Raw genomic sequence first — 19,007 nt, 5'->3', positions numbered from 1 at the left:
TCTAAATGGCAGGATGAGTAACAGTTCACCTTCTCCCAAGCTGTGACTTTACTGCAGTGACACTGGTGCTGAGAGCTCCCGCACTATTGTATTCTGTGTTAGCAGTTGCAGTTTAACTGACAAAATAGACACCGGTTTAGAAAAGTGAAACCTACTGTACGGTTTTGATAATGTCTCCTTTCTAAAATAAATAAATAAATAAAGGTCATCAGAAATGGCTTTGTTTTGCAAACACTGACCCATAGCAATAATCCTGGTGGAAAACAATTATTAACAAGGAGACAAAGAGAACCAGAGTATCATTCTAGTACCTGTGTGATGATAATGGAATTCAGTGCCTCATTTTTTTTTTTTTTGCAAATAAAAGAGGCTGAAGTCTGTTTTTACATAAATAAAAACTGGTGCGAAAGTTAAAAAAAAGCCTACAGCAATTCACTAGATTTTTTTCCCATCTTGATCACGTATAAAGACCTTTCCCTACTTTATTGGGGATGGGGTTTAATGAACTATAATACATTTGTTGACACATAGCTACAACCTCTCATCTCCCTATGACAAGTGTCTGCAAGACACTCTCTCCCCCAGCTGAGGTCCTTTCCAACCATCATGCACTGGGACCACACAGCCCCTCCATCCCATTCCTTCCTTACCTTCCCCAGAGTCCTTTGCTGTGATGCAATGTGTCATGCCCAGCCTCAATTGTACCTTAAATTCCCTCTTACTATTTTCCAGCTTCTTTTGATTTATTTTTTATTATTTTTTTTGCCTCCAGGGTTACTGCTGGGGCTCAGTGCTTGCACCATGAATCCATTCATGCTCCTGGAGGCCATTTTTTCCTTTTGTTGCCCTTGTTGTTGTAGCCTTGTTGTGTTTATTATTGTTGTTGTTGATGTTGCTTGTTGTTGGATAGGACAGAGAGAAATAGAGAGAGGAGGGGAAATTGTGCAGATGCAGTCACATCTGCCATGTTGTCCCCTCAGGCTACTGCTAGTTCCCGCGAGAGTTGGGACATTCTCGGAGTGCCTGGGTCGCCATGTTGTGCCCTCAGGGCATTGTCTATTTCCCCACGATATTTGGAGTGCTTTGGTCACTCCTCCCCCCTCCCATTCTCACGAGAGTTATTATCCTATTCTGGAGTGCTATGGTTACTCCTCTCCCTTCCCATTCTAGTGAAAACTGCTCCTATAAAAGCCCTTCTTCTTCTGCACCTCGTTCTCTTGCCAGCGCTTCACTTCGGTGTTCAGATGCAGGAAAGGTTACTGCATGAGGCGGCCATTTTTGCTACCTCCATGTGGCCCAACCTGATTCTCTAGCACCCAACTCTGAGGTGCCAGAGCAAATAAAGATTTGTGTTCCCTCTTCGCTCTCGACCTCCTCTCTCTCTTCCCTGTGGCGCACAACAACAGAGGGGAAGAGAAAGTTGGGGAGAGAAAGATAGACACCTGTAGACCTGCCCCAACGACTGTGAAGCGACTTCCCTGCAGGTGGGGAGCCGGGGCTCAAACTGGGGTCCTTCTGCCAGTCCTTGCCTCTGCGCCATGTGCGCTTAACCTGGCACACTACTTCCAGACTCCCTTCAGGTTCTTTTCAAAATAGAGACAGAGAAGGAGAAAGGGAGACAGGAAGACAGGAACAGAGGAAAGGAAAAAGAAAGGGAGAGATAGATAGATAAAAGAGACCACTGTACTGATGCTGCAATGTTTTGAAATGGGGCTTAAACTCGGGTCATGATCTTACATGACACAAAGCAGAGCACTATCCAAAATACCTATTTCACCAGCCCAAGGCTTCTTTATTGAATCCTTCTTTCCCACAAATCTTTGATACATTTCTCCTGTAACACATCTTGTCCCTTAGCTTCCCTTCATTTCCATTCCTTTCAGTTTGAAAGCACTTACAAAATAATCCTTAAAACCTCAGTTCTGAAACAGCAATTACAGAAACGGTGTTGCACCAGGAATCTGTAGATAAGAATATCTGCACATTCACACAAGTTACAAAACAAAACCTCCCGATAGCACCATCCTCCTGTCAACACAGACCACTCTACCCCCAGATCCAATGCCCAGCTTCAAGACACCCACATTTAATAACCAATATTTTAGTAAAGTGATGTAAATGATCAGTGAATTTTATTAGTCTAGGAGAACAAAATTAGTTCAGTGAGTTAATTCCTAGAGAGCAAGCATAGGTGAAATGGTATATGTCACATGTTCTCTAACAAAACATATCAAACAAGGTCTAGGGCACTGGGTACATGTACACATGTATCCATAAATTAGGGGCAAGTATATAACCCACGGTAATAGTGTTTAGTAGTCTGCTGTGATTAGACTTAGACCTACTAAGCTTGGTAATCTAGTTGAACGGCCTAAGGAAGGTCACATACATTTTTTAATCAAATATTTATCACTTAGGCCTAGACACCCTCCTCTCCTACCCTCTACTTCACTCCCCTTAATTACTTTATCTACTCAACTAACTACACAAAAGAAAGTAAGATACATCACCTAATCTCTTCGGACAGCATCAGCATTATTTCACCCCTTGATAATCTTTAGAAGAAACACTACCTACAATTGGCTAAGAGATATATTTTATATGTGTGTGTGTGTATATATATATATATATAGTTCAATTAAAGGATAATTATTGTCTATATGACAACCTTTATTAGAACCATCAAATAATAAGTGCAGTAAAACTTGAGGTTAACTTGGACCCCACTAAAAATCTGAGTGTTGTTCCTCCCCTACTTAAGGCTGGACCCCATAAACCTAATACTGGTTTGGATACAAGGAATGACACTTAGTGCTTTAACAGCTCTGAGAAAGTCCAAGCTCGTCAGATAAAGAAGGGGCTACAAAAACTGGAAATGGCGAGAGGCTGGCTGACTTCATGATGGCCTGCCCACCTGCAGGGGATGCTTCATGAGTGGTGAAGTAGGTCTGTAGGTGTCTATCTTTCTCTCTCCATCTTCCCCCCTCAGTTTCTCTCTGTCCTGTCAAATATAGATAAAAAAGAAAAAAAAAAAGGAAAAAATGGCCACTAGAAGCCGTGGATTTGTAGTTCTGGCTCTGAGTCCCAATGGTAACCCCGGTGGCATTTTTTTTTTTTAATTTTAAATTTAAAAAATTTTTTTAAATTTAAAATTAAAAAACTTTAAAACAAGGAAGAGAAGGGAGGGCCATAGAAAATAAAAGGGCAATATATATACTGAGATATATGGAAATAATAGTGAACTCATACCTGTGACATTGAAGGAACTACTGCAGCTTCTTTTTTCTCTTTGTAAACACTCCTGTATGATACATGAATGTATTTATTTATTTATTAATTTATTATCTTTATTTAATAGATAGAGGTAGCCAGAGGTTGAGAGGGAAGAGGGTGGTAGAGAAGGAGAGAGACAGAGAGACTCCTGCAGCTCTGCTTCACCACTTGCAAAGCTTTCTCCCTGCAGCTGAGGACCAGGCATTGAACCCAGTGTTTGCACATTGTAACCTGTGCATTCAACCAGGTGGGCCAACCAGCACTGCTTTACCAGCACTGCTTTACCACTTGTGAAAATTTCCCTCTGCAGGTGGAGACCAGAGACTTGAACCTGGGTCCTTGTGCACTATAATGTGTGTGCTTAACCAGGTGTACTACCGCCTTGCCCCACTACTGTAGTTTCTTTTTTTTTTTCTCTTTTATTTAAGAAAGGATTAATTAACAAAACCATAGGGTAGGAGGGGTACAACTCCACACAATTCCCACCACCCAATCTCCATATCCCACCCCCTCCCCTGATAGTTTTCCCACTCTCTATCCCTCTGGGAGCATGGACCCAAGGTCATTGTGGATTGTAGAAGGTGGAAGGTCTGGCTTCTGTAATTGCTTCCCCGCTGAACACAGGTGTTGACTGGCTACTGTAGTTTCTAATGGAGGGAATGGGGACATAGAACTCTGGAGCTGAGCAATGCTCTGCTTAAATAATAACAATAATATTGATTTATGAAATTATAACAGGTGTATAATTCCACAATGCTCCACCACCAGAGTTCTACATCCCCACTTTTTTCCAGTTCATGTCTTTCTGTTCTCTATATTCCACTTATGAGTGAAATTTATTTTCTTTTTCTTTCTTCTTATTTTTTTTTAACCAAAGCATGGCTCAGTTCTGGTTTATGGCAGTGCAGGGCATTGAACCTGGGACTGTAGAGCCTCAGTCATTAGTCTCTTGGGATAAACATTATGCTATCTATCCATGCCCCTGGAAGTCAATATTGAATCCCTAGTAAAATTTTAAAAATTATACTAGCTTTTAATTTTAGAATCACCTCAAATAATTTTTTTGTTAGAATATTTTAAATTAGTTTTTCTACCAAAGGAAGACAGAATGGGCAGGGTAGAGGTGAGGATATGGGTCAGACATTAAGTGAAATGTCTTGATTCTGCCTTTTTAGTCACATTAATTTACACAGAGTTTTTGTCTCTCCCTACCCCTGATCCCAGAAAGGCAGAGAAGCAGAAAGGCAGAGTGAAAGAGATCACAACACCTTCAATGCAATGGAAACTAGGCTTGAACTTGGGTGAGCACATGGCAAGGCAGTGCACTATCCAAGTGAGCTATTTTTCTGGTCCCATAGTTCCTTTTTTTTAAACTACTGACTCAAAAAATTGACTTAAATTCATCTGAAAATATTTTCATTTAGCTATGTGTCTCAAAAAACACAAGTAGACTTAATGGTCACTAGATTTAGCATTCAGCAGTTCATGATTTTATTGGCTTGTCTTTATGGAGCTATTTGCTAGTTTTTGGGTTTTTTTTGTTTTGCTTTTTTGCAATTACAGAAGCCAGACCTTCCACCTTCTCTACCTCATGAGCTAGTATTTTTTTTAAATTATGTATAATACATAAACTCTGTTTTTGGCTGGTGTGAAGACAGCTAGTATTTCAAGCTGTTTCTAACATGGACATTTCTGTTCCCAGTTGAAACTGATTGGCTGTGTCTGCCTCCTCATCTCCTGCTTTAGGAACCCAATGTGAGGCCTGTCACCTCAGCTGCTCAAACTCTCTCCTGAGTGAGCTCAGCTGGTGTTAGAACCCAGCTCCCCTGACAGTTGCTGAAGGCATTTTCAGGGCTCCAGGTGTGTGTGTGTGTGGGGGGTCCATCTTTCCATCACCCCCTGGATGAGCTCATTGCCTGGGACTGTTTTCCACCAGGTACTGTGTAACAACATCAAGAGTTCTATCCTCAGGCACTTCTCTGCCCACACAGTCACTGAACAACTCAGTGAGAGGGGACAGGCTGCCCTTTATCTTCAGAAGTGACTGAAATTGCTTTAAATACCCTGGAGTCAGTTCTTAGGAAGCCCTTGTAATATAGCCAATTGGAACCAGCTAGTGCTAATCTACCAGACAACAGTTCCATTTTCACCAAATACCACTGGGTGAGTGCAAGTATCTTGTTCCTCCCCTCTGCATGTTCTTCCCTTTCCCTCCTGCAGAGGACAAGGATAAGGAGCAGTTCTCTAGTCAGTGAGCTGGACCAGTTTCCTTTCTTGGCCTCTTATTTAAGTAGAAGTCAAGTCAAATCACAGCAAATCAAAGAAAGTGACAGCATTTGAACAAATAGTTTGGTTTCTACATAGCCAGGAAAAAAACCCCGTTGCATAGACATTTAATTCCCAAATAGCCAAATTCAGTCAAATAACTCAGACATACCAGCAGTATACACAAAATCAATTCACTAGTATACAATCTAAGACTGAATCAAGAACAGTGAGCTATCTAGATGGGGACCAAAGGAGAGTCATTAAATATATATATACATTTTATGAAAATTTGGGGCAAAATTCATGTGTATAAAATCTCTCCTGCTACCACCCTCTTAGCTAAAACCTCAGCAGCTTACTGTTTTTGAACCTGGGAGGAGGGGCTAAGGCAAGGACATGTTGTAAAGAGAGCTGTACCTTGATGGACTACACAGGACAATCACCAGAGCCTCACTCAGGCTTGTGTCAACCCCCCATTCTGGTCTCCATCATGGCTTCTCACCCTCAGCTGCAGGTTTCTGATGAAGTCCAGTCTCAACGTATAAAAGGTTATCAGGGACTCTCAGAATTATTCTGAGATTCTCAGAAATCCCCCAGATCGACCCCTCATGTCTCTCTTTCTATCCTTCCTTGAAATGCTTGGGGACATTCTCCACTGACCCCACTGAAGCACAAGCCACGGGAGGCACTTTCACCTGGCCATGACCAGAGGGCGCACACTCTCCAGATTCTGCCTTTGCGGTCACTTAGCAACTCAGGCTCATTGTGATGTCCACGCATGGACAGACATTCTGGGAGAGTAGGAGGGAAGCTTCACTTGTCCAAGGCTGGGCAGTGAGGGAAACTGAAGATGGGGGCATGTGTGGCTGATGGGCTGGGTCAGGTAGCTGGATGCCAGGAAGACCCAGGTGATCAAATGGGAGGTCATATATGTTCTAGACACAAGGGTCCTTTATTAATTTGGAGGACCCTAGGTAATATCAGTGGCTCTCCCCCTCTCTCTTTTAAATATTTATTTATTGTTGGCTAGAAATAGAAATTGAGAGAAGAGGGGGAGATAGAGAGGGAGAGAGACAGAGAGACCTACAGCCCTACTTCAACACTCATGATGCTTTCCCCCTGCAGGTGGGGGCCAAGGGCTTGAACTTGCGTCTTTGTGCACTGTAATGTGTGTGCTTAACCAGGTGCTCCACCACTTGGCCCCATATCAGTGGTTCTCCATCACAGTTCATTGGATGCCCCTATGGAGGGATAATTGCTTATTATTTTTCTTTTATTTACCAAAGTATTACTCAGCTCTAGCTTATGGAGGTGCTGGAGAATGGATATGGGGCCTCAGAGCCTCAGGCACAATCTACTGCCTAACCATTATGCAATCTCCCCAGACCACACAAACACCTAGTATATAACTGTTATGCTGATTCCACAGTCTAGTACAATATTTATTTATTAATTGTTATTATTATTTTACCAAAGCATTGCTCTGCTCTGGTTGATAGTGGTGCTGGGGATTCAACTTAGGACCTTTGGTGCCTTAGGCATGAATGTCTTTTTGTATAATCATTATGCTATCTCCCCAGCCATACATATATACTATTCTATATTTTAAAATATTTTATATATTTTAAACCACTGTATTGGGGCCAGACAACAGCATACTTGTCTGAGCATACACATTACAGTGTACAGGGATCTGAGTTCAAGCCTCTGGTCCGCAACTTCAGGGGAGAAGCTTCACAAGAAATGGAGCAGTGCTGCAGGCTGTGCGTCTCTCTTCCTCTGTATCTCCTCCTTTCCTCTCAACTTATCTCTGTCTCTATCAAAAATAAATAAGTGAAGTATAAAAAGTTAAAAACTACTTTATTGAGGGAGTGCTAATTTATAAGACTTGTCATAAGGTAATTTCAATTATTTTAAGAGTATATGCTCTGTTTTATAAGATTAGAATTACCACCAGACTCTGATTCCCTCTTGCTTGTTTTCTTCCTTTCTGCCACAGCTCTGGTTTAAGGATGGTGCTGGACATCTAAACCTGGGACCTCAGAGCACCAGGCATCAAAGTCTTTTGCAGAACCACTCTGCTGTATATATATTGAGAGGAATCATAAGCAGTGCTCCATCATTTCATGCAGTGCTGGACATTGAACTCAGGGCACAAGATGTGAGGACGATCTGGCTGTGACATCTGTCACCCCATTGTTCGCCAGGGTTGATTCAGCTGATCTGGCTGGCTAGGCAGGTGTCCCCTTCCTCCCTCACTGCTCCAAGTGTGTCTGTCCCGAAGCTGTGCACTCAGTCAAAGAGGATGCCCTTCCCCAAATAGAGATGGACCAGACTTTGGTCGAGGGTATATGAGGAGCTGGGCTCACCTGCTGGAACCTCCAAACAAGTTCTTAACTCAGGGCACAATGAGAGCTAGGCATATGCTCTACTCTGAGTCACCTCCCTGACCCTGGAAGACCAGTGTTAGAATGTTAGAAGAGACACTTTGGAGAGTAGAGGTCCTGGAACAAGATAGCCGAGGACCTAGTAAGGGTTGTATTGTTATATAGAAAACTGAGACATGCTATGCATGTACAAACTATTGTACTTACAATCAACTGTAAAACAATCTCTGAATAAAGAAATATTAAAAAAGAAAGAAGAGACACTTTGAACTGAACACAGACCTGAGGCTGGTGCCAAAGGCTGTGAAGCACCATCACATTAGCTATTATAGCAGGAAGATCGAGAGGGGCTTGTTGGTGTAGGTCAGAGATGATGGAGTCTCACTCTTACGGAGTCTCACTCTTATGGAGTCTCTTGCCCCATCCTTATAAAAGTAGATGAAGGGGGTGGGAAGAGGGGAGGAAAGAAACCAAGCCAGTGAGCTATGGCTTGAGCAGGATGCAGACTTGAGGCCGTTGGGTGCTCTGGCCTCTAGTTCTGGGCATCCTGGATCCTGCTGTATTATGTAATCACCTCCTGAAACAAAGTTTGCTAAAAGGTCTGAAGCCCCGAGGACTGCCCTGAACACAGAGGTTTTCAGGAACATCATGGGGTGTAGTTTCTGACCATTGTAGTAGTAGTATTTTCAAATTCAGTTTTAACATTTTAACTGTTCCTTTGCAAATCAGTTCCTGTCACAAAGCAATGAGTGCTATACATCTGTCGCTTATCCAAATGTTAAACTTCATGTTGTACCTGGGGACTTAAACCCAGGTCCTCATGCATAGTAAAAAGTATGTGTTCTCATGAACTTGCAAAAACAAAACAAAAATAGAAGCACGAAAACCATTTCTAAGACTTGTGAGAACTGTGGTGGTTATCTTTGGGAGATGAGACGATGGGGATACAGAACTTTGGTGGTAGGTATGGTGTAATCTTAAAATATTATAATCCACTATTAACCATAAATTGAAAAATGGGAGGGGAGTGTGTTTTCTGTCAAGTGAGCAACCTTCTAGTCTCCTAGTCACTCTATTCTTTATCTTTCTGGTTTCTTTTTTCCACCAGCCTTGGTATCACTTTATATCTGACAGTCTGATTTCTATTCTTATTTTATGCTTTCTCTGACTTTGTAAACATTTTCTTTTTCTTTCATTTTTTAACTTAAAACTTCTTTAAAAAACTTAATTATTTGATTTGATAGAACAGAGAAATTGGGATATGAGGAGAAGATAGAGAGGGAGAAATACAGAGAGATTCCTGCAGACCTGGCTCAGCACTCCTGAAACTTTTCCTTCTGCAGGTGGGGGCTGGAGGCTTGAACCCAGGTCTTTGTGCATGGTAATACGTGCACTTAACCAGATAAGCCACCACCCAGCCCCCACCCCCTTTAAAATTTTTTTATTGCTACCATAGTTATGCTATGTCTTAGTGCCTGCTGAGTCCACCAATCCTGGTGGCTATGTTATTTTTATTTTAATTATACAGAGACAAAAAGAGACCAAGCGTGAAAGGCGACAGAAAAGAAACACCAAAAAGATTGCTTCATGGCTCATGAAGCTTTTCCCTGCAGATGGAGACCTGGAGCTTGAAGCCTGGTTCTTGCACATGGTAATATGTGTGCTCTACCTAGTGTGCCATGAACTAGCCTCTGGCATTTTCTTCCATAAAACTTTTCATTTGCTGTACAAATTTATGACAATTTTCTTTTCTTTTTAAAATATCTTACTTTGGATAGAGACAGAAATAACCTGGAAGGGGAGGTAGAGACACACTAGATGTACCACCAACTGGCCCAAAGATGATGATTTTAAGATTTTCTTAAGAAATTAACATCACCTTCTACCTTCTGCAAACCTCAATGACCCTGGGTCCATGCTCCCAGAGGGATAGAGAATGGGAAAGCTATCATGGGAGGGGGTGAGTTATGGAGATTGGGTGGTGGGAATTGTGTGGAGTTGTACCCCTCCTACCTTATGTTTTTGTTCATTAATCCTTTATTAAATAAAAAATTAAAAAAAAGAAATTAATATCACTCCACTGTATGGGCATTTTCCTTTTTTTTCCTTTCCTTTTTTTAAAATTAGAGACTAAATATTGATTTACAAAATTACATGTCCACACTATTCCCACCACCAGAGTTCTGAATCCCAAGTCCCTCCATTGCAAACCACTGTGGTTCTCCCAAGGTTGCAGACATGGGTTAATTGCTGGGACTGAACATGGGACTTCGGAGTCTCAGTTATGAAAGCCTGTTTGCATAACCATTATGCTGTCTATTCCCACCCTGGATCATTCTTTAGTAGAAACAACCTAGAGGCTTTTGGGTGTTGGTTACAAGCACCTAGTAAGGGATAAAAGAAACTCTATTCTTCTCGGTTCCTTTAGTTATCGTCTGGCATGTTTAAGTCAGCCATGGGGTGGTCAAGTTCTGGTTGACTTATATGGCAACTCAATTCCATGTCCCTGGTCAGCTGGGGATGGGGGATGTCAGAGAGATGTCAGGCACCAATGATTATGTAAACCAGATTAGAATGGGACCACCAAATGTGCATGGACCTGGACATGTCACGAGTCACATAAAGAGGGCTGGGGGCTGTGTGGTGGAGCACCTGGTTGAGTGCACATGTTACAATGTGCAAAGACCTGAGTTGGAGCACACAGTCCCCACCTTCAGGAGGAAAGCTTTTTGAGTGGTGAAGCAGCGCTGCAAGTGTCTGTCTGTCTCTTTCCCTCTCTACCACCCCCCTTCCCTCTCCATTTCTGGCTGTTTCTATCTATCAAATAAATAAAAATGATACAAAAATAAAACATAAAGAGGGGTGGTCAAGAACAGACAAAGTTTGCTCTGGGCACACTTCTGTGTAGGGAGGGTCAGTGTGTGTGGCTTGGCTTCCCCTCATAGACAGGGAGCTGGAGTTGCCCACTAGCCTTGGTGCCAATTGTCATGTTCCTATTCCCAGGGCTCATTGTTCCAAGAGCACTATAGTACTGCCATAGAACCATAAAGTCCAGATGCTCTGGACACCCATTGGTGTCAGATCCCAAAGTCAGGGGTTGATGACCAAGGTCTCCCAGAGGCTCAGGGCACTTCCAGATCACAGGCCATATTTCCAGAGGTGTGGGGCTCAGAGAAGAAGTTACAACACTATGGGTAACAACTTCAAGATTGTTCTGGAACTTGCAGAGTTTTGGAAAACATGGCATCATATTACAGAGTCAGGGCAAATAGCAAATGCATCTGATTCCAGGAGGTGAGAAATGGTCAGGGCATTCTAAGGCCAGCTTGGGCTGTGAATAGTCTGGTCAGCTGGCCTTGGACACCTGTCTGTGTCTTCCTTTCAGTTAATAGGCAGGACTCTAAACACCTAGTCAGTGACTCCAGAGCTGTAGTTGTCCAGTATGCCAAAATCAGACTGTGCTCTTCCCAACCAAACTTGACAACATATTTCAAGTGATTAAATCAAAGAAACACATGAAAAACAAAATCAAGCAAACAGCCCCAAGGGCCAAAAGCTAGTTCACAGGTCACGTTTGGGGCTACTATAGCTGAGAGCTGGGTTTGGACCCTGGCTCCACATGGGAGCACTATGGAGAATAGTGCAAAAACTCTATGGAAGGTGAGATGTCTCTCCTCTCTGTCTCCCACTCATCTCTCACTATCTCCCTCTGCCTCTAAATGAGAATTGGATCTAGGAGATCTCTCAGCTGTTCAGTACATGCAGCAGAGCCTGATTTTATCCCCCAGAGCTGCAATATATCAATAAACCCAAGGTCAGAAATGTTACCAACTTCCAAACTGTGTTTAGAGTATGTTAGGAATTTTTACCCTACAAGTATATGCAAATATGGGCAGCATATACTGACATAAGAAGTTCACAGTCTCCCTTGTGAATTATTCCACCAAATTTCTTCTGAAGTTTATTGGACTCATGCCACTGAAATTTGAGTTCATGTAGATAAGTCTTTTTAAAATTTTTATTTATTTATTTTAGTGAGAGAAGTAGAGGAAGATACAGAATGAGAGAGAGAGAGAGATAAGAGCACTGCTCAGCTCTGGTTTATTGTGGTACTGGGGATTGAACCCAGAACCTCAGGGCCTCAAGCATGGAAGTCTTTCTGCATAACCATTATGTTATCTCCTCTGCTCCTTGTAGATAAGGCTTCACAAGTAAGTCAAAAACAACAACAACAACAAAAATAAACAACAAAAGCCAAAAGCGAAATACAAGGTAGTTAAAAAATGTTGGGGGGGTTACAGGTGGTGGTGCATCTGGTTAAAAGCACACATCACAGTGCAGACCCAGGCTCAAGCCCCTGGTCCCCATCTGCAGAAGGAAAGCTTCATGAGTGGTGAAGCCGGGCTGCAGGTGTCTTTCTGTCTCTTTCCTCTATCTCTCTCCCTCTCCTTTCAATGTTCTCTTTCTTTATCCAATAATATATGAATCAATATTAATAAACAAACATGTGGAAATATGCTGGGTTAATTACCAAACTCAGCAACAACAACAATAAAAAATGACCCTACCCCAAAATGGGGAGAGGATATAAACAGAATATTCAGCAAAGGAGAGATCTGAGGGGCTGGGTGGTAGCACAACTGTTAAGTGCACACATTGCAATGCACAATGACCCAGGTTCAAGCACCCAGTGCCCACCTGTAGGGGGAAATTTTACTAGTGGTGAAGCAGGGTTGCAGGTGTCTTGTTGTCTCTCTCCCTCCCTACTCTTCCTTAACGTCTTCATTCTTCTCTGTCTCTATTCAATCAATAGATAACCCCCCCCAAATCCAAAAAGCCAACAGACATATCAGTTATATGCAAATAAAAAAACAATGTGGTGCCACTTTTCCTCTGAGAGAAGGTCATACATCGGGAATGAGAGCAACAACAAATGCTAGAGAGGTTGTTGGGATAAAGGAACCGTCCTTGTACTGCTAGAGGGAATGTAACTATGTAAATTGGTCCAACCCCTGTGGAGATCAGTCTGGAGAACCCTCAGCAGTTGTAGCCCTCTTACTCTTTTTTTTTTCTTTTTAAGTTTTTTATTTATTAAAAGGGAACATTGACAAAACCATAGGACAAGAGGGGTACAACTTCACAAAATTCCCACCACCAGACCTCCGTATAACATTGCCTCCCCTGATAGCTTTCTTATTCTTTATCCCTCTGGGAGTATGGACCCAAGATCATTGTGGGATGCAGAAGGCTGAAGGTCTGGCTTCTGTAATTGCTTCCTGCTGAACATGGGTGTTGACATGTCGATACATACTGCCAGCCTGTCTCTCTTTCCCTAGTGGGGAAGGGCTCTGGGGAAGCGGAGCTCCAAGGCACAGTGGTGGGGTTGTCTGTCTGGGCAAGAGAGTTAATCTACAAAGCCAAACAAATTGTTGAACAATCATGGACCTAAAGTCTGGAATAGTGCAGATGAAGTGTTGGAGGGTCCTTCATTTTGTAGATAGCTAGTAGGCATATTTTAGTTATATTTCAAAGGACCTGTAGCTATACTAGTGTTTTTTTTTTTCCTGAGTCTAAAAAGTGATATGCATGTGGATCCTAATTATTGTCTGGGGAGATGATGTCATGGCTGGGAAAAGGACCAGAAAGCTGGATCAGGGAAGAGAGTAGCTCCCTAATATGAGAAAGGGGTATAAATATTACTGTAAACACAATCAATTTGATGTGAACTGGGGCCCATAATTAGCTAATGAGCCTGTGTGATCTCTACATCCCTCTAGATCTGAGCTCACATACTGTGGTCATGAGTAGGAACATTCCATGGTGCCCCAGTTCAACCCATCTTCCTCAGGTGTAGCACAGAGTATGTTGTCCAGCTTCCCTCGGAGGATGGAACATTCTCTACCATTGTTGATCCAAGTTGAGGGCAAGGTCCTATGGGGCCCACAAAGGGGTCTATTTTTTTTCCTAATAGAAATGTCCAGTAACAATGGAGAGAGGGATTTATTTGAGTTCTAGGCCCATCAAGTCTGTTTGGGAATCTCAGGACTCCCCAGTTAGGGTCCCAGCTTATTAGCCCTCTTATTCTATGGTTCTTATGAGAGCTTCCTTTTTATAAATAAAAATTATTAAAAAACACAAGCTAAATACAAAAAAAGACTTATATACATGAACTCAAATTTCAGTGGCATGAGTCCAGTAAACTTCAGAAGAAATTTGGTGGAATAATTCACAAGGAGAGACTTTGAACTTCTTATGTCAGTATATGCTGCCCATATTTGCATATAATTGTAGGGTAAAAATTCCTAACATACTCTAAACACAGTTTGGAAGTTGGTAACATTTCTGACCTTGGGTTTATTGATATAATGCAACTCTGAGGGATAAAGTCAGGCTCTGCTGCATGTACTGAACAGCTAAGAGATCTCCTAGGTCCAATTCTCATTTAGAGGCAGAGGGAGATAGTGAGAGATGAGTGGGAGACAGAGAGGAGAGACATCTTACCTTCCATAGAGTTTATGCACTGTTCTCCATAGTGCTCCCATGTGGAGCCAGGGTCCAAACCCAGCTGTCAGCTATGGTATCCTCAATGAACTGATGAACTAGCTCTTGGCCCTTGGGGCTGTTTGTTTGGTTTTTGTTTGTTTGATTTCATCACTGAAAATATCTGTCAAATACTGAACAGTGGAATAGAATTGAAGGCCCATAAGTAAGCCCTTACACCTATCGACATCTAATCTTTGGCAAAGGTGCCCAAACTGTTAAATGGGGAAAGGAAATTCTCTTCAACAAATCGTGTTGGAAAAAATGTGCTGAAACATGCAGAAAAGTGGAACTGAACCACTCTATTTCACCAAACATGAAAATAAATTCCAAGTGGGTCAAGGACTTGGATGTTACACAAGAAACTATCAAATAATAGAAGAAAATATTGGCAGAACTGTTTTCTGTATAATTTTTTTTTTCTTTTTCTTCTTCTTCCACTTTTTTTAACCAGAGCACTGATCAGTTCTGTCTTACGGTTGTGCAGGGGAATTGAACCTGGGACTTCAGAGCCTTAGGCATGGCAGTCTGTTTGCATAACCATTATGCTATCTATCCCCACCTATTTCCATATAAATTTTGAAGGTATCATCAATAATATGAATCCAATTATGAAGAAGACTAAAACAAAAATAAACCAATGGGACTATATCAAATTAAAAAGCTTCTGCACAACAAAAGAAACCCAAACAAAGAGAACTCCTATAGAATGGCAGAAGATCTTTACATGCCATACATCAGACAAGAGGCTAAAACAATGATATGTAAAGAGCTTGCCAATCTCAACAAGAAGAAACCAAATGACCCCATCCAAAAATGGGGAGAGGATATGAACAGAATATTCACCATAGAAGAAAACCAGAAGGCCAACAAACATATGAAAACATGCTCCAAGTCATTGTCAGGGAAACGCAAATAAAAACAAGGAGATAGATACCACTATCCTCTATGAGAATGTCATACATCAGAAATGACAGCAACAACAAATGTTAGAGAGGGTGTGGGGGCAAAGGAACCCTCCTGCACTGCTGGAGTTAATGTAAATGGGTCTAACCCCTGTGGAGAGCAGTCTGGAGAACTCTCAGAAGGCTAGAAATGAAACTACCCTATGACCCTGCAATTCCTCTCCTCAGGATATATCCTAAGGGACCAAACACACCCATCCCAAAAGATCTGTGTATATCTATGTTGATAGCAGCACAGTTTGTAATAGCCAAAACCTGCAAGCAACCTAGGTATCCAACAACAGATGAATGGCTGAGAATGCTGTGTTATGTATATACAATGAAATACTACTCAGCTAATGAAAATGGTGAATTCACCTTCTATATCTCATTTTGGATTGATCCTGAAGGAGTCCTGCGAAGTAAGTTAAGAAAGAAAGAGAATGATAGGATGTGAGGGTGATCTGGTCTGACATCTGCTACTCCATTGTTAATTGGGCTGATCTTACTGGGTGTCAGGTGGCCCCTTTCTTCCTCAATGCTTCATATGTGTCCCTCCCAAAGCTGCATGCTTGGTCAAGAGGACAATGGACTGGTCTCTGGCAGAGGGTATACCAGTAGCTGCACTCCTCTGCTAGAACCTCCCAACAAGTTCTCAAGTCAAAAAGAGAAGAATGAATCTGAGATAACATCGCTCATAGAAAGACGTTGAGAAAGAAGAACATAAGGAGAAGCACAAAGCAGAACTTGGACTGGCTGTGGGTATTGCACCAAAGTCAAGGACTCTTTGGTGAGGTGGGGCCATATCCTGCTGCATCATGGTGGAGGTGGACCAAGGAGGGGGTGGGGGCTTAGAGTGCTTTCCAGGAAACTGAGAAATTTCACACACGTATCATCAACTATATGTACTGTTGATTGTAAGCTGTTCTTCCCCCAATGAAAGTTAAAAAGAAAAATACTGGGTTATCCAAAGCATCCTTCCTCAAACTTGTTGGGGCAACTGGGAAACTTAATAGTCTCTCTCTGTGGTCCAGGAGGAGATGTTATAGTGGATAAAGTACCAGACTCTCAAGAATGTGGTTTCTAGTTCAATCCCTGGCAGCACATGTACCAGAGTGATGTCTGGTTCTTTCTCTCCTCCTACCTTTCTCTTTAATAAATAAAAGCTTAAAAAAAAAAACTGAAAAGGATTCTGTCTACAAGTAGGAAGAGCCTATTGGGTGAGCTATCCTTTAGATCAGTGTTCAGATTTTAAACATTCTCTTTTTTTCTTTCTTCTTTCTTCTGTAAAGACTTAACTCCCCAACATCTACATTTTTATGGGATGATTCAGATTAGGCTTTCCAAGGAAGGGAGAAGTATGGAGACTTTGAACTGCTATATGAGCTGTTGTCAAGCTTACAAAGTCTTGTAAGATAAGAATTCCTATCAGGCTCTGAATACCAGCTTCCTCCTTCTAATATAACCAAATATCTGATCACAGGGCAACACACACACACACACACACACACACACACACACACACACACACACACACACACACTCATTGTGACATTTCAGCAGGGCCAAATCAGAAAATATTTCTGGCTATGTTGGACAGCTCCATGGGCCCAAATATATTAACCCTCAGTGGAGTTTTACTCACATTCTGACTACAAATGTATACAACTCTCATTCTTGTTTTAACTGGAAGGCTAGTGGTTTATAGCAACCAAGGTGTCCAACAACTCTCATTTAACCAGTCCCTTTTTGGGGACCAGGCAGACTTCTCTGGATACAAAGAAATGAAAGCTTCATTTGACTCCAAGGTTTTCCTCCCTTCCAGCTGACAACTGACACAGGAGGCAGGAAAGGGTGGGTATGGAGTGAAAGGGGAAACACAAGTCAGGGGTGAGAGCTTCAAGGTTTTACTTTTCTTTTGTTTTAGATAGAGAGGGGAGGTGGAGATATGGAGAGTGAGAGAGAGAGAGAGAGAGAGAGAGAGAGAGAGAGAGAGAGAGGAGGATCACAACACATACACACACTTCCTTCAATGTGGTGAATGCCGGCCCCAAACCTGAATCAAACATGTGGAAAACTGTACTACCTACCAATGTTAGCTATTTCATCAAGCCATAGATGTTTTCTTCTTCTTTAATGGCTGGACAATTTTGTATAGAGTATTGTGGAGAGGCACCATTTTAGAATCATTAGGATTTTATTTTGTTTTATTATTTTCACAGAGCACTGTTCAACTCTAGCTTATGGTGCTTTGAATCTGGGACTTCGGGCTTTAGTTATAAATTTATTTGGCATAACTACTATACTGTCTTCCCCCTTTCTCTTGGTAGCTTTTTATACTGTTAATAATTAAAATAAATATCCTATTCAATCATCTACTTTTGCATGCCTGCAGGTTCTATGTTTAGTGTATTGAAGACAAGTTCTAACTTCTCACTTTTCTTTCCTTGTTTTTGGAGAGAGACCAGAGCACTGAGGTATCATTTTAGGCAATGCCTTGGATTGAACTCAAGACCCCTTCACACATGGAAGGCATGCATTATACTATGGAACCACCTTCTTGGTCTCTAGCAGAGTTAGAAGCAAAAAGAATCCATTTGTAAATCCTGTCTTCCATTTTCTACTTGTGATTAGTAGTAGGTCATAAGACTGTAAGGTTCAGTGCATAGTTCCACATGATACCCACCATCAAATTCCTGTATCCTCACCCTACTACCACACAAAGATCACCACCATTGTTCTCACAAGTCTTAGAAATGGTTTGCTTGCCTGTGTGTGTGTGTGTGTGTGTGTGTGTGTATGTTTGCAAGTTTATATATTTAAACTGTCTAGATTCCACATATGAAGGAAACCACCCAGTAGTTGTCTTTCATCTCTTATTTTGCTAAGATAATCTCCCTCCAGTTCCTTCCATTTTGTCTCAAAGGACACTGTCTCATCTTTTCTGATTGCAGAATCATATTCTATGGAATATATAGCCCATAACTTCTTTAGTCAATCATCTGTTGATGGGCATTTAGTCTGCTTCCATTCTTTGGCTATTGAGAATCCACTTGAAATTGAGCATAGGGGTTGGGTAGTGATACACCCAATTGGATGCTCATGTTAACCAAGCACAAAGACTTGAGTTCAAGCCTCCCAGTCCCCACCTACAGGGGGAAGGCTTCATGAGCGATGACCAGTGCTGCAACAGTCTCTTCTCTCTCTCTCTCTCTCCCTCTCTTTCTCCCTTTCCCCTCTCTTTCTCTCTCTCTATCAGAGCAATGCTCGGCTCTGGCTTATGGTGGTGTGGGGTATTGAACTTTGGGGTCTCAGTCAGGAAAGTCCCCTTGCATAACCATTATGCTATTTACCCACTGCCCCCTCTCCTCCTCTGTTTCCCCTTTCCCTCTTGATTTCTGTTTCTATTCAATAAAATAAAAATATGGTGTAAAAGGAATTGAACATAGGCCCACTGCTTAATGCCACAGGAAACAATGCTGTCCACACCTTCTCTGATGTTACTAAGATTCTCATTTACCCCCTACATCAGATAAGCCCAGATGAGGGTGCATGCATGTGGGCGCCTGCAGTCACTCAGTCAGCAGAGGTCAGA

This window comes from Erinaceus europaeus, chromosome 2 (assembly GCF_950295315.1).
Source record: "Erinaceus europaeus chromosome 2, mEriEur2.1, whole genome shotgun sequence".
NCBI classification, from domain to species: Eukaryota; Metazoa; Chordata; class Mammalia; order Eulipotyphla; family Erinaceidae; genus Erinaceus; species Erinaceus europaeus.
The sequence above is the reverse complement of the archived record's forward strand: the minus strand, read 5'-3'. Positions refer to the sequence as shown.